The sequence below is a fragment of the Heterodontus francisci genome, chromosome 20 (genome assembly GCF_036365525.1).
Source record: "Heterodontus francisci isolate sHetFra1 chromosome 20, sHetFra1.hap1, whole genome shotgun sequence".
In the NCBI taxonomy this organism is placed as follows: domain Eukaryota; kingdom Metazoa; phylum Chordata; class Chondrichthyes; order Heterodontiformes; family Heterodontidae; genus Heterodontus; species Heterodontus francisci.
Window position 1 is genome coordinate 20,610,750 of NC_090390.1, and position 16,391 is coordinate 20,627,140.

Genomic DNA, 16,391 nt, shown 5'->3' on the forward strand with positions numbered 1-16,391 from the left:
TTGTTTTTTGATGGTGAAGGAGTGAATTCTGTATTTTGTTTATTGATGGTGAAGGAGTGAACTCTGTATTTTCTTTATTGATGGTGAATGAGTGAACTCTATTTTGTTTTTTGATGACGAAGGAGTGAACTCTGTATTTTGTTTCTTGATGGTGAAGGAGTGAACTCTGTATTTTCCTATTGTTGGTGAAGGAGTGAACTCTGTATTTTGTTTCTTGATGGTGATGGAGTGAACTCTGTATTTTGTTTATTGATGGTGATGGAGTGAACTCTGCATTTTCCTATTGTTGGTGAAGGAGTGAACTCTGTATTTTGTTTCTTGATGGTGAAGGGGTGAACTCTGTATTTTGTTTATTGATGGTGAAGGAGTGAACTCTGTATTTCGTTTATTGATGATGAAGGAGTGAACTCTGTATTTTGTTTTTTGATGGTTAATGTGTGAACTCTGTGTTTTGTTTTTTGATGGTGAAGGAGTGAACTCTGTATTTAGTTTATTGATGGTGAAGGAGTGAACCCTGCCTTTTGTTTTTTGATGGTGAAGGTTTGAAGTATGTATTTTGTTTATTGATAGTGAAGGAGTGAACTCTGTATTTTGTTTATTGATCGTGAAGGATTGAACTCTGTATTTTGTTTATTGATGGTGAAGGAGTGAACTCTGCATTTTGTTTATTGATGGTGAAGGAGTGAAGTCTGTATTTTTTGTATTGATGGTGAAGGAGTGAACTCATTATTTTGATTATTGATGCTGATGGAGTGAACTCTGCATTTTCTTTATTGTTGGTGAAGGAGTGAAGTCTGTATTTTTTGTATTGATGGTGAAGGAGTGAACTCTATTTTGTTTAATGATGCTGAAGGAGTGAACTCTGTATTTAGTTTATTGATGGTGAAGGAGTGAACTCTGTATTTTGTTTCTTGATGGTGAAGGAGTGAACTCTGTATTTTGTTTATTGATGGTGATGGAGTGAACTCTGTATCTTGTTTCTTGATGGTGAAGGAGCGAACTCTGTATTTTGTTTATTGATGGTGAAGGAGTGAACTCTGTATTTTGTTTCTTGATGGTGAAGGAGTGAAATCTGTATTTTGTTTTTTGATGGTGAAGGAGTGAACTCTGTATTTTGTTTTTTGATGGTGAAGGAGTGAACTCTGTATTTAGTTTATTGATGGTGAAGGAGTGAACTCTGTATTTTGTTTATTGATGGTGAAGGAGTGAACTCTGTATTTTGTTTATTGATACTGGAGGAGTGAACTCTATATTTTGTTTATTGATGGTGAAGGAGTGAACTCTATATTTTGTTTCTTGATGGTGAAGGAGTGAACTCTGTATTTTGTTTATTGATGGTGAAGGAGTGAACTCTATATTTTGTTTCTTGATGGTGAAGGAGTGAACTCTGTATTTTGTTTCTTGATGGTGAAGGAGTGAAATCTGTATTTTGTTTTTTGATGGTGAAGGAGTGAACTCTGTATTTTGTTTCTTGATGGTGAAGGAGAGAACTCTGTATTTTGTTTTTTGATGGTGAAGGAGTGAACTCTGTATTTTGTTTCTTGATGGTGAAGGAGTGAACTCTGTATTTTGTTTCTTGATGGTGAAGGAGAGAACTCTGTATTTTGTTTTTTGATGGTGAAGGAGTGAACTCTGTATTTTGTTTATTGATGGTGAAGGAGTGAAGTCTGTATTTTGTTTATTGATGGTGAAGGAGTGAAATCTGTATTTTGTTTTTTGATGGTTAATGTGTGAACTCTGTGTTTTGTTTATTGATGATGAAGGAGTGAACTCTGTATTTTGTTTTTTGATGGTTAATGTGTGAACTCTGTATTTTGTTTCTTGATGGTGAAGGAGTGAACCCTGCCTTTTGTTTTTTGATGGTGAAGGTTTGAAGTATGTATTTTGTTTATTGATAGTGAAGGAGTGAACTCTGTATTTTGTTTATTGATGGTGAAGGAGTGAACTCTGTATTTTGTTTCTTGATGGTGAAGGAATGAACTCTGTATTTTGTTTCTTGATGGTGAAGGAATGAACTCTGTATTTTGTTTCTTGATGGTGAAGGAGTGAACTCTGTATTTTGTTTATTGATGATGATGGAGTGAACTCTTTATTTTGTTTCTTGATGGTGAAGGAATGAACTCTGTATTTTGTTTCTTGATGGTGAAGGAGTGAGCTCTGTATTTTGTTTATTGATGGTGAAGGATTGAACACTGTGTTTTGTTTCTTGATGGTGAAGGAGTGAACTCTTTACTTTGTTTATTGATGGTGAAGGAGTGAACTCTGTATTTTGTTTATTGATGGTCATGGAGTGAACTCTGTATTTTGTTTATTGATGGTGAAGGAGTGAACTCTGTATTTTCTTATTGTTGGTGAAGGACTGAACTCTGTACTTTCTTTATTGTTGGTGAAGGAATGAACTCTGTATTTTGTTTATTGATGGTGAAGGAGTGAACTCTGTATTTTCTTTATTGTTGGTGAAGGAATGAACTCTGTATTTTCTTTATTGTTGGTGAATGAATGAACTCTGTATTTTGTTTATTGATGGTGAAGGAGTGAACTCTGTATTTTCTTTATTGTTGGTGAAGGAATGAACTCTGTATTTTGTTTATTGATGGTGAAGGAGTGAAGTCTGTATTTTGTTTATTGATAGTGAAGGAGTGAACTCTGTATTTTGTTTTTTGATGGTTAATGTGTGAACTCTGTGTTTTGTTTATTGATGATGAAGGAGTGAACTCTGTATTTTGTTTTTTGATGGTTAATGTGTGAACTCTGTATTTTGTTTCTTGATGGTGAAGGAGTGAACCCTGCCTTTTGTTTTTTGATGGTGAAGGTTTGAAGTATGTATTTTGTTTATTGATAGTGAAGGAGTGAACTCTGTATTTTGTTTATTGATGGTGAAGGAGTGAACTCTGCATTTTGTTTATTGATGGTGAAGGAGTGAAGTCGGTATTTTTTGTATTGATGGTGAAGGAGTGAACTCTTTATTTTGTTTTTTGATGGTGAAGGAGTGAACTCTGTATTTTGTTTATTGATGGTGAAGGAGTGAACTCTGCATTTTGTTTATTGATGGTGAAGGAGTGAAGTCTGTATTTTTTGTATTGATGGTGAAGGAGTGAACTCATTATTTTGATTATTGATGCTGATGGAGTGAACTCTGCATTTTCTTTATTGTTGGTGAAGGAGTGAAGTCTGTATTTTTTGTATTGATGGTGAAGGAGTGAACTCTATTTTGTTTAATGATGCTGAAGGAATGAACTCTGTATTTAGTTTATTGATGGTGAAGGAGTGAACTCTGTATTTTGTTTCTTGATGGTGAAGGAGTGAACTCTGTATTTTGTTTATTGATGGTGATGGAGTGAACTCTGTATCTTGTTTCTTGATGGTGAAGGAGCGAACTCTGTATTTTGTTTATTGATGGTGAAGGAGTGAACTCTGTATTTTGTTTCTTGATGGTGAAGGAGTGAAATCTGTATTTTGTTTTTTGATGGTGAAGGAGTGAACTCTGTATTTTGTTTTTTGATGGTGAAGGAGTGAACTCTGTATTTAGTTTATTGATGGTGAAGGAGTGAACTCTGTATTTTGTTTATTGATGGTGAAGGAGTGAACTCTGTATTTTGTTTATTGATACTGGAGGAGTGAACTCTATATTTTGTTTATTGATGGTGAAGGAGTGAACTCTATATTTTGTTTCTTGATGGTGAAGGAGTGAACTCTGTATTTTGTTTATTGATGGTGAAGGAGTGAACTCTATATTTTGTTTCTTGATGGTGAAGGAGTGAACTCTGTATTTTGTTTCTTGATGGTGAAGGAGTGAAATCTGTATTTTGTTTATTGATGGTGAAGGAGTGAACTCTGCATTTTGTTTATTGATGGTGAAGGAATGAACTCTGTATTTTGTTTCTTGATGGTGAAGGAGTGAACTCTGTATTTTGTTTATTGATGATGATGGAGTGAACTCTTTATTTTGTTTCTTGATGGTGAAGGAATGAACTCTGTATTTTGTTTCTTGATGGTGAAGGAGTGAGCTCTGCATTTTGTTTATTGATGGTGAAGTATTGAACTCTGTATTTTGTTTATTGATGGTGAAGGATTGAACACTGTGTTTTGTTTCTTGATGGTGAAGGAGTGAACTCTTTACTTTGTTTATTGATGGTGAAGGAGTGAACTCTATATTTTGTTTATTGATGGTCATGGAGTGAACTCTGTATTTTGTTTATTGATGGTGAAGGAGTGAACTCTGTATTTTCTTATTGTTGGTGAAGGACTGAACTCTGTACTTTCTTTATTGTTGGTGAAGGAATGAACTCTGTATTTTGTTTATTGATGGTGAAGGAGTGAACTCTGTATTTTCTTTATTGTTGGTGAAGGAATGAACTCTGTATTTTCTTTATTGTTGGTGAATGAATGAACTCTGTATTTTGTTTATTGATGGTGAAGGAGTGAACTCTGTATTTTCTTTATTGTTGGTGAAGGAATGAACTCTGTATTTTGTTTATTGATGGTGAAGGAGTGAAGTCTGTATTTTGTTTATTGATAGTGAAGGAGTGAACTCTGTATTTTGTTTTTTGATGGTTAATGTGTGAACTCTGTGTTTTGTTTATTGATGATGAAGGAGTGAACTCTGTATTTTGTTTTTTGATGGTTAATGTGTGAACTCTGTATTTTGTTTCTTGATGGTGAAGGAGTGAACCCTGCCTTTTGTTTTTTGATGGTGAAGGTTTGAAGTATGTATTTTGTTTATTGATAGTGAAGGAGTGAACTCTGTATTTTGTTTATTGATGGTGAAGGAGTGAACTCTGCATTTTGTTTATTGATGGTGAAGGAGTGAAGTCTGTATTTTTTGTATTGATGGTGAAGGAGTGAACTCTTTATTTTGTTTTTTGATGGTGAAGGAGTGAACTCTGTATTTTGTTTATTGATGGTGAAGGAGTGAACACTTTACTTTGTTTTTTGATGGTGAAGGAGTGAACTCTGTATTTTGTTTATTGATGGTGTAGGAGTGAACTCTATATTTTGTTTATTGATGGTGAAGGAGTGAACTCTATATTTTGTTTCTTGATGGTGAAGGAGTGAACTCTGTATTTTGTTTATTGATGGTGAAGGAGTGAACTCTATATTTTGTTTCTTGATGGTGAAGGAGTGAACTCTGTATTTTGTTTCTTGATGGTGAAGGAGTGAAATCTGTATTTTGTTTTTTGATGGTGAAGGAGTGAACTCTGTATTTTGTTTCTTGATGGTGAAGGAGAGAACTCTGTATTTTGTTTTTTGATGGTGAAGGAGTGAACTCTGTATTTTGTTTCTTGATGGTGAAGGAGTGAACTCTGTATTTTGTTTCTTGATGGTGAAGGAGAGAACTCTGTATTTTGTTTTTTGATGGTGAAGGAGTGAACTTTGTATTTTGTTTATTGATAGTGAAGAAGTGAACTCTGTATTTTGTTTCTTGATGGTGAAGTTGTGAACTATGTATTTTGTTTATTGATGTTGAAGGAGTGAACTCTGTATTTTGTTTCCTGATGGTGAAGGAGTGAACTCTGCATTTTGTTTATTGATGTTGAAGGAGTGAACTCTGCATTTTGTTTATTGAAGGTGAAGGAGTGAACTTTGCAATTTGTTTATTGATGGTGAAGGAGTGAACACTCTATTTTCTTATTGATGGTGAAGGAGTGAACTCTGTTATTTGTTTATTGATGGTGATGGAGTGCACTCTGCATTTTGTTTATTGATGGTGAAGGTGTGAACTCTGTATTTTGTTTATTGATGGTGAAGGATTGAACTCTGTATTTTGTTTCTTGATGGTGAAGGAGTGAACACTTCATTTTGTTTATTGATGGTGAAGGAGTGAACTCTTTATTTTGTTTCTTGATGGTGAAGGAGTGAACTCTGTATTTTCCTATTGTTGGTGAAGGAGTGAACTCTTTATTTTGTTTATTGATGTTGAAGGAGTGAACTCTGCATTTTGTTTATTGATGGTGAAGGAGTGAACTCTGCATTTTGTTTATTGATGGTGAAGGAGTGAACTCTGCATTTTGTTTATTGATGGTGAAGGAGTGAACTCGTTATTTTATTTATTGATGGTGAAGGAGTGAACTCTGCAATTTGTTTATTGATGGTGAAGGAGTGAACTCTGCATTTTGTTTATTGATGGTGAAGGAGTGAACTCGTTATTTTATTTATTGATGGTGAAGGAGTGAACTCTGCAATTTGTTTATTGATGGTGATGGAGTGAACTCTGCATTTTCTTTATTGCTGGTGATGAAGTGAACACTGTATTTTGTTTATTGATGGTGAAGGAGTGAACTCTGTATTTTGTTTCTTGATGGTGAAGGAGTGAAATCTGTATTTTGTTTTTTGATGGTGAAGGAGTGAACTCTGTATTTTGTTTTTTGATGGTGAAGGAGTGAACTCTGTATTTTGTTTCTTGATGGTGAAGGAGTGAACTCTGTATTTTGTTTCTTGATGGTGAAGGAGAGAACTCTGTATTTTGTTTTTTGATGGTGAAGGAGTGAACTTTGTATTTTGTTTATTGATAGTGAAGAAGTGAACTCTGTATTTTGTTTCTTGATGGTGAAGTTGTGAACTATGTATTTTGTTTATTGATGTTGAAGGAGTGAACTCTGTATTTTGTTTACTGATGGTGAAGGAGTGAACTCTGTATTTTGTTTATTGATGTTGAAGGAGTGAACTCTGCATTTTGTTTATTGAAGGTGAAGGAGTGAACTTTGCATTTTGTTTATTGATGGTGAAGGAGTGAACACTCTATTTTCTTATTGATGGTGAAGGAGAGAACTCTGTTATTTGTTTATTGATGGTGATGGAGTGAACTCTCTATTTTTTTATTGATGGTGATGGAGTGCACTCTGCATTTTGTTTATTGATGGTGAAGGTGTGAACTCTGTATTTTGTTTATTGATGGTGAAGGATTGAACTCTGTATTTTGTTTCTTGATGGTGAAGGAGTGAACACTGCATTTTGTTTATTGATGGTGAAGGAGTGAACTCTTTATTTTGTTTCTTGATGGTGAAGGAGTGAACTCTGTATTTTCCTATTGTTGGTGAAGGAGTGAACTCTTTATTTTGTTTATTGATGTTGAAGGAGTGAACTCTGCATTTTGTTTATTGATGGTGAAGGAGTGAACTCTGCATTTTGTTTATTGATGGTGAAGGAGTGAACTCTGCATTTTGTTTATTGATGGTGAAGGAGTGAACTCGTTATTTTATTTATTGATGGTGAAGGAGTGAACTCTGCATTTTGTTTATTGATGGTGAAGGAGTGAACTCTGCATTTTGTTTTTTGATGGTGAAGGAGTGAACTCTGCATTTTCTTTATTGCTGGTGATGAAGTGAACTCTGTATTTTGTTTATTGATGGTGAAGGAGTGAACTCTGTATTTTGTTTCTTGATGGTGAAGGAGTGAAATCTGTATTTTGTTTTTTGATGGTGAAGGAGTGAACTCTGTATTTTGTTTCTTGATGGTGAAGGAGAGAACTCTGTATTTTGTTCTTTGATGGTGAAGGAGTGAACTCTGTATTTTGTTTCTTGATGGTGAAGGAGTGAACTCTGTATTTTGTTTCTTGATGGTGAAGGAGAGAACTCTGTATTTTGTTTTTTGATGGTGATGGAGTGAACTCTGTATTTTGTTTCTTGATGGTGAAGGAGTGAACTCTGTATTTTGTTTCTTGATGGTGAAGGAGTGAACTCTGCATTTTGTTTATTGATATTGAAGGAGTGAACTCTGCATTTTGTTTATTGATGGTGAAGGAGTGAACTCTGCATTTTGTTTATTGATGGTGAAGGAGTGAACTCGTTATTTTATTTATTGATAGTGAAGGAGTGAACTCTGCATTTTGTTTATTGATGGTGAAGGAGTGAACTCTGCATTTTGTTTTTTGATGGTGAAGGAGTGAACTCTGCATTTTCTTTATTGCTGGTGATGAAGTGAACTCTGTATTTTGTTTATTGATGGTGAAGGAGTGAACTCTGTATTTTGTTTCTTGATGGTGAAGGAGTGAAATCTGTATTTTGTTTTTTGATGGTGAAGGAGTGAACTCTGTATTTTGTTTCTTGATGGTGAAGGAGAGAACTCTGTATTTTGTTTTTTGATGGTGAAGGAGTGAACTCTGTATTTTGTTTCTTGATGGTGAAGGAGAGAACTCTGTATTTTGTTTTTTGATGGTGAAGGAGTGAACTCTGTATTTTGTTTCTTGATGGTGAAGGAGAGAACTCTGTATTTTGTTTCTTGATGGTGAAGGAGTGAAATCTGTATTTTGTTTTTTGATGGTGAAGGAGTGAACTCTGTATTTTGTTTCTTGATGGTGAAGGAGAGAACTCTGTATTTTGTTTTTTGATGGTGAAGGAGTGAACTCGTTATTTTATTTATTGATGGTGAAGGAGTGAACTCTGCATTTTGTTTATTGATGGTGAAGGAGTGAACTCTGCATTTTGTTTTTTGATGGTGAAGGTGTGAACTCTGCATTTTCTTTATTGCTGGTGATGAAGTGAACTCTGTATTTTGTTTATTGATGGTGAAGGAGTGAACTCTGTATTTTGTTTCTTGATGGTGAAGGAGTGAAATCTGTATTTTGTTTTTTGATGGTGAAGGAGTGAACTCTGTATTTTGTTTCTTGATGGTGAAGGAGAGAACTCTGTATTTTGTTTTTTGATGGTGAAGGAGTGAACTCTGTATTTTGTTTCTTGATGGTGAAGGAGAGAACTCTGTATTTTGTTTTTTGATGGTGAAGGAGTGAACTTTGTATTTTGTTTATTGATGTTGAAGGAGTGAACTCTGTATTTTGTTTATTGGTGGTGATGGAGTGAACTCTGCATTTTGTTTATTGAAGGTGAAGGAGTGAACTCTGTTATTTGTTTATTGATGGTGATGGAGTGCACTCATGCTTTTTGTTTATTGATGGTGAAGGAGTGAACTCTCTATTTTTTTATTGATGGTGATGGAGTGCACTCTGCATTTTGTTTATTGATGGTGAAGGTGTGAACTCTGTATTTTGTTTATTGATGGTGAAGGATTGAACTCTATATTTTGTTTCTTGATGATGAAGGAGTGAACACTGCATTTTGTTTATTGATGGTGAAGGAGTGAACTCTTTATTTTGTTTCTTGATGGTGAAGGAGTGAACTCTGTATTTTCCTATTGTTGGTGAAGGAGTGAACTCTTTATTTTGTTTATTGATGTTGAAGGAGTGAACTCTGCATTTTGTTTATTGATGGTGAAGGAGTGAACTCTGCATTTTGTTTATTGATGGTGAAGGAGTGAACTCTGCATTTTGTTTATTGATGGTGAAGGAGTGAACTCGTTATTTTATTTATTGATGGTGAAGGAGTGAACTCTGTATTTTGTTTATTGATGGTGAAGGAGTGAACTCTGCATTTTCTTTATTGCTGGTGATGAAGTGAACTCTGTATTTTGTTTATTGATGGTGAAGGAGTGAACTCTGCATTTTCTTTATTGTTGGTGAAGGAGTGAACTCTGTATTTTGTTTATTGTTGGTGAAGGAGTGAACTCTGTATTTTGTTTATTGATGGTGATGGAGTGAACTCTCTATTTTGTTTCTTGATGTTGAAGGAGTGAACTCTGTATTTTGTTTCTTGATGGTGAAGCAGTGAACTCTGTATTTTGTTTTATGAAGGTGAAGTTGTGAACTCTCTATTTTGCTTCTTGATGGTGAAGGAGTGAACTCTGTATTTTGTTTTATGAAGGTGAAGTTGTGAACTCTGTATTTTGTTTATTGGTGGTGATGGAGTGAACTCTGTATTTTGTTTATTGATGTTGAAGGAGTGAACTCTGCATTTTGTTTATTGAAGGTGAAGGAGTGAACTTTGCATTTTGTTTATTGATGGTGAAGGAGTGAACACTCTATTTTCTTATTGATGGTGAAGGAGTGAACTCTGTTATTTGTTTATTGATGGTGATGGAGTGCACTCATGCTTTTTGTTTATTGATGGTGAAGGAGTGAACTCTCTATTTTTTTATTGATGGTGATGGAGTGCACTCTGCATTTTGTTTATTGATGGTGAAGGTGTGAACTCTGTATTTTGTTTATTGATGGTGAAGGATTGAACTCTGTATTTTGTTTCTTGATGGTGAAGGAGTGAACACTGCATTTTGTTTATTGATGGTGAAGGAGTGAACTCTTTATTTTGTTTCTTGATGGTGAAGGAGTGAACTCTGTATTTTCCTATTGTTGGTGAAGGAGTGAACTCTTTATTTTGTTTATTGATGTTGAAGGAGTGAACTCTGCATTTTGTTTATTGATGGTGAAGGAGTGAACTCTGCATTTTGTTTATTGATGGTGAAGGAGTGAACTCTGCATTTTGTTTATTGATGGTGAAGGAGTGAACTCGTTATTTTATTTATTGATGGTGAAGGAGTGAACTCTGCATTTTGTTTATTGATGGTGAAGGAGTGAACTCTGCATTTTCTTTATTGCTGGTGATGAAGTGAACTCTGTATTTTGTTTATTGATGGTGAAGGAGTGAACTCTGCATTTTCTTTATTGTTGGTGAAGGAGTGAACTCTGTATTTTGTTTATTGTTGGTGAAGGAGTGAACTCTGTATTTTGTTTATTGATGGTGATGGAGAGAACTCTCTATTTTGTTTCTTGATGTTGAAGGAGTGAACTCTGTATTTTGTTTCTTGATGGTGAAGGAGTGAACTCTGTATTTTGTTTTATGAAGGTGAAGTTGTGAACTCTCTATTTTGCTTCTTGATGGTGAAGGAGTGAACTCTGTATTTTGTTTTATGAAGGTGAAGTTGTGAACTCTGTATTTTGTTTATTGGTGGTGATGGAGTGAACTCTGTATTTTGTTTCTTGATGGTGAAGGAGTGAACTCTGTATTTTGTTTTATGAAGGTGAAGTTGTGAACTCTCTATTTTGCTTCTTGATGGTGAAGGAGTGAACTCTGTATTTTGTTTTATGAAGGTGAAGTTGTGAACTCTGTATTTTGTTTCTTGATGGAGCAGGAGTGAACTCTGTATTTTGTTTATTGGTGATGGAGTGAACTCTGTATATTGTTTATTGATGGTGAAGGAGTGACTCTGTACTTTGTTTACTGATGGTGAAGGAGTGAAATCTGTATTTTGTTTTTTGATGATGAAGGAGTGAACTCTGTATTTTGTTTATTGATGGTGAAGGAGTGAACTCTGTAATTTGCTTATTGATGTTGAAGGATTGAACTCTGTATTTTGTTTATTGATGGTGAAGGAGTGAAGTCTGTATTTTCTTTATTGCTGGTGAAGGAGTGAGCTCTGTATTATGTTTATTGATGCTGATGGAGTGAACTCTGCATTTTCTTTATTGTTTATGATGGAGTGAACTCTGTATTTTGTTTATTGATGGTGAAGGAGTAAACTCTTTATTTTGTTTATTGATGGTAAAGGAGTGAACTCTGCATTTTGTTTTTTGATGGTGAAGGTGTGAACTCTTTATTTTGTTTATTGATGCTGAAGGAGTGATCTCTATATTTTGTTCATTGATAGTGAAGGAGTGAACTCTGTATTTTGTTTATTGATGGTGAAGGAGTGAACTCTTTATTTTGTTTATTGATGCTGATGGAGTGAACTCTGTATTTTCGTTATTGTTGGTGAAGGAGTGAACTCTGTGTTTTGTTTATTCATGGTGAAGGATTGAACTCTGTATTTTGTTTATTGATGCTGGAGATGTGAACTCTGTATTTTGTTTATTGCTGGTGAAGGAGTAAAGTCTGTATTTTGTTTATTGCTGGTGAAGGAGTGAACTCTGCATTTTGTTTATTGATGGTGAAGGAGTGAACTCTGTATTTCGTTTATTGATGATGAAGGAGTGAACTCTGTATTTCGTTTATTGATGATGAAGGAGTGAACTCTGTATTTCGTTTATTGACGGTGAAAGAGTGAACTCTGTATTTTTTTTTTTGATGGTGAATGTGTGAACTCTGTGTTTTGTTTTTTGATGGTGAAGGAGTGAACTCTGTGTTTTGTTTTTTGATAGTGAAGGTGTGAACTCTGTATTTTGTTTATTGATAGTGAAGGAGTGAACTCTGTATTTTATTTATTGGTGAAGGAGTGAAGTCTGCATTTTGTTTATTTTTGGTGAGATAGTGATCTCTGTATTTTGTTTTTTGATGCTCAAGGTGTGAACTCTGTATTCTGTTTATTGATGGTGAAGGAGTGAACTCTGTATTTTATTTATTGGTGAAGGATTGAAGTCTGTATTTAGTTTATTGACGATGAAGGAATGAACTCTGTATTTTATTTATTGATGGTGAAGGAGTGAACTCTGTATTTTGTTTATTGATGCTGGAGATGTGAACTCTGTATTTTCTTTATTGCTGGTGAAGGAGTGAAGTCTGTATTTAGTTTATTGACGATGAAGGAATGAACTCTGTATTTTGTTTATTGATGGTGAAGGAGTGAACTCTGTATTTTGTTTATTGATGCTGGAGATGTGAACTCTGTATTTTCTTTATTGCTGGTGAAGGAGTGAAGTCTGTATTTTGTTTATTGATGGTGAAGGAGTGAACTCTGTATTTCGTTTATTGATGATGAAGGAGTGAACTCTGCATTTCGTTTATTGATGATGAAGGAGTGAACTCTGCATTTCGTTTATTGATGATGAATAGTGAACTCTGTATTTCGTTTATTGACGGTGAAAGAGTGAACTCTGTATTTTGTTTTTTGATGCTGAAGTTGTGAACGCTGTATTTTGTTTATTGATAGTGAAGGATTGAACTCTGTATTTTATTTATTGGTGAAGGAGTTAAGATCTGCATTTTGTTTATTGTTGGTGAGAGTGTGAACTCTGTATTTTGTTTCTTTTTGGTGAAGGAGTGAAGTCTCTATTTTGTTTACTGATGGTGAAGGAGTGAACTCTATGTTTAGTTTATTGATGATGGAGTGAACTCTGTATTTTCTTTATCGGTCGTGAAGGAGTGAACACTTTATTTTGTTTATTGATGGTGATGGAGTGAACTCTGTATTTTGTTTATTGATGGTGCAGGAGTGGACTCTGTATTTTGTCTATCGATGGTGAAGGAGTGAACTCGCTATTTTCTTTATTGTTGGTGAAGGTGTGAACTCTACATTTTGTTTTGTTTTGGTGAAGTTGTGGAATCTGTATTTTGTTTATTGGTGGTGAAGGTGTGAACTCTGTATTTTGTTTCTTTTTGGTGAAGGAGTGAACTCTGTATTTTGTTTATTGATGGTGAAGGAATGAACTCTGTACTTTGTTTATTGATGGTGAAGGAGTGAACTCTGTATTTTGTTTATTGATGTGTTGCTGGAGTGAACTGTATTTTGTTTATTGATGTGTTGATGGAGTGAACTCTGTATTTTGATTATTGATGTGTTGATGGAGTGAATTCTGTGTTTTGATTATTGATGTGTTGATGGAGTGTTCTCTGTATTTTGTTTATTGATGTGTTGATGGAGTGAATTCTGTGTTTTGATTATTGATGTGTTGATGGAGTGTTCTCTGTATTTTGTTTATTGATGTGTTGATGGAGTGAACTCTGTATTTTGTTTATTGATGTGTTGATGGAGTGAACTCTGTATTTTGTTTATTGATGTTTTTGTGGAGTGAACTCTGAATTTTGTTTATTGATGTGTTGATGGAGTGTTCTCTGTATTTTGTTTATTGATGTGTTGATGGAGTGAACTCTGTATTTTGTTTATTGATGTGTTGATGGAGTGAACTCTGTATTTTGTTTATTGATGTTTTTGTGGAGTGAACTCTGTATTTTGTTTATTGATGTGTTGATGGAGTGTTCTCTGTATTTTGTTTATTGATGTGTTGATGGAGTGAACTCTGTGTTTTGATTATTGATGTGTTGATGGAGTGAACTCTGTATTTTGTTTATTGATGTGTTGATGGAGTGATCTCTGTATTTTGTTTATTGATGTGTTGATGGAATGAACTCTGTATTTTGTTTATTGATGTGTTGATGGAGTGATCTCTGTATTTTGTTTATTGATGTGTTGATGGAGTGAACTCTGTATTTTGTTTATTGATGTGTTGATGGAGTGAACTCTGTATTTTGTTTATTGATGTGTTGATGGAGTGTTCTCTGTATTTTGTTTATTGATGTGTTGATGGAGTGAACTCTGTATTTTGTTTATTGATGTGTTGATGGAGTGATCTCTGTATTTTGTTTATTGATGTGTTGATGGAGTGTTCTCTGTATTTTGTTTATTGATGTGTTGATGGAGTGAACTCTGTATTTTGTTTATTGATGTGTTGATGGAGTGTTCGCTGTATTTTGTTTATTGATGTGTTGATGGAGTGATCTCTGTATTTTGTTTATTGATGTGTTGATGGAGTGAACTCTGTATTTTGTTTATTGATGGTGAAGGAGTGAACTCTGTATTTTGTTTATTGATGTGTTGATGGAGTGAATTCTGTGTTTTGTTTATTGATGGTGATGGAGTGAACTCTCTATTTTGTTTCTTGATGTTGAAGGAGTGAACTCTGTATTTTGTTTCTTGATGGTGAAGGAGTGAACTCTGTATTTTGTTTTATGAAGGTGAAGTTGTGAACTCTCTATTTTGCTTCTTGATGGTGAAGGAGTGAACTCTGTATTTTGTTTTATGAAGGTGAAGTTGTGAACTCTGTATTTTGTTTATTGGTGGTGATGGAGTGAACTCTGTATTTTGTTTATTGATGTTGAAGGAGTGAACTCTGCATTTTGTTTATTGAAGGTGAAGGAGTGAACACTCTATTTTCTTATTGATGGTGAAGGAGTGAACTCTGTTATTTGTTTATTGATGGTGATGGAGTGCACTCATGCTTTTTGTTTATTGATGGTGAAGGAGTGAACTCTCTATTTTTTTATTGATGGTGATGGAGTGCACTCTGTATTTTGTTTATTGATGGTGAAGGTGTGAACTCTGTATTTTGTTTATTGATGGTGAAGGATTGAACTCTGTATTTTGTTTCTTGATGGTGAAGGAGTGAACACTGCTTTTTGTTTATTGATGGTGAAGGAGTGAACTCTTTATTTTCTTTCTTGATGGTGAAGGAGTGAACTCTGTATTTTCCTATTGTTGGTGAAGGAGTGAACTCTTTATTTTGTTTATTGATGTTGAAGGAGTGAACTCTGCATTTTGTTTATTGATGGTGAAGGAGTGAACTCTGCATTTTGTTTATTGATGGTGAAGGAGTGAACTCTGCATTTTGTTTATTGATGGTGAAGGAGTGAACTCGTTATTTTATTTATTGATGGTGAAGGAGTGAACTCTGCATTTTGTTTATTGATGGTGAAGGAGTGAACTCTGCATTTTCTTTATTGCTGGCGATGAAGTGAACTCTGTATTTTGTTTATTGATGGTGAAGGAGTGAACTCTGCATTTTCTTTATTGTTGGTGAAGGAGTGAACTCTGTATTTTGTTTATTGTTGGTGAAGGAGTGAACTCTGTATTTTGTTTATTGATGGTGATGGAGAGAACTCTCTATTTTGTTTCTTGATGTTGAAGGAGTGAACTCTGTATTTTGTTTCTTGATGGTGAAGGAGTGAACTCTGTATTTTGTTTTATGAAGGTGAAGTTGTGAACTCTCTATTTTGCTTCTTGATGGTGAAGGAGTGAACTCTGTATTTTGTTTTATGAAGGTGAAGTTGTGAACTCTGTATTTTGTTTATTGGTGGTGATGGAGTGAACTCTTTATTTTGTTTCTTGATGGTGAAGGAGTGAACTCTGTATTTTCTTTTATGAAGGTGAAGTTGTGAACTCTCTATTTTGCTTCTTGATGGTGAAGGAGTGAACTCTGTATTTTGTTTTATGAAGGTGAAGTTGTGAACTCTGTATTTTGTTTCTTGATGGAGCAGGAGTGAACTCTGTATTTTGTTTATTGGTGATGGAGTGAACTCTGTATATTGTTTATTGATGGTGAAGGAGTGACTCTGTACTTTGTTTACTGATGGTGAAGGAGTGAAATCTGTATTTTGTTTTTTGATGATGAAGGAGTGAACTCTGTATTTTGTTTATTGATGGTGAAGGAGTGAACTCTGTAATTTGCTTATTGATGTTGAAGGATTGAACTCTGTATTTTGTTTATTGATGGTGAAGGAGTGAAGTCTGTATTTTCTTTATTGCTGGTGAAGGAGTGAGCTCTGTATTATGTTTATTGATGCTGATGGAGTGAACTCTGCATTTTCTTTATTGTTTATGATGGAGTGAACTCTGCATTTTGTTTTTTGATGGTGAAGGTGTGAACTCTTTATTTTGTTTATTGATGCTGAAGGAGTGATCTCTATATTTTGTTCATTGATAGTGAAGGAGTGAACTCTGTATTTTGTTTATTGATGGTGAAGGAGTGAACTCTTTATTTTGTTTATTGATGCTGATGGAGTGAACTCTGTATTTTCGTTATTGTTGGTGAAGGAGTGAACTCTGTGTTTTGTTTATTCATGGTGAAGGATTGAACT

The 16,391-nt window shown here is 34.5% G+C and overlaps 1 protein-coding gene across 1 annotated transcript in view; it reads left to right on the forward strand.

The window, feature by feature from the left end:
* LOC137380511 (catenin alpha-3-like) overlaps nt 1-16,391 on the forward strand; it is a 2,550,805-nt gene that overhangs the window by 1,817,947 nt on the left and 716,467 nt on the right. The window lies entirely within an intron of this gene.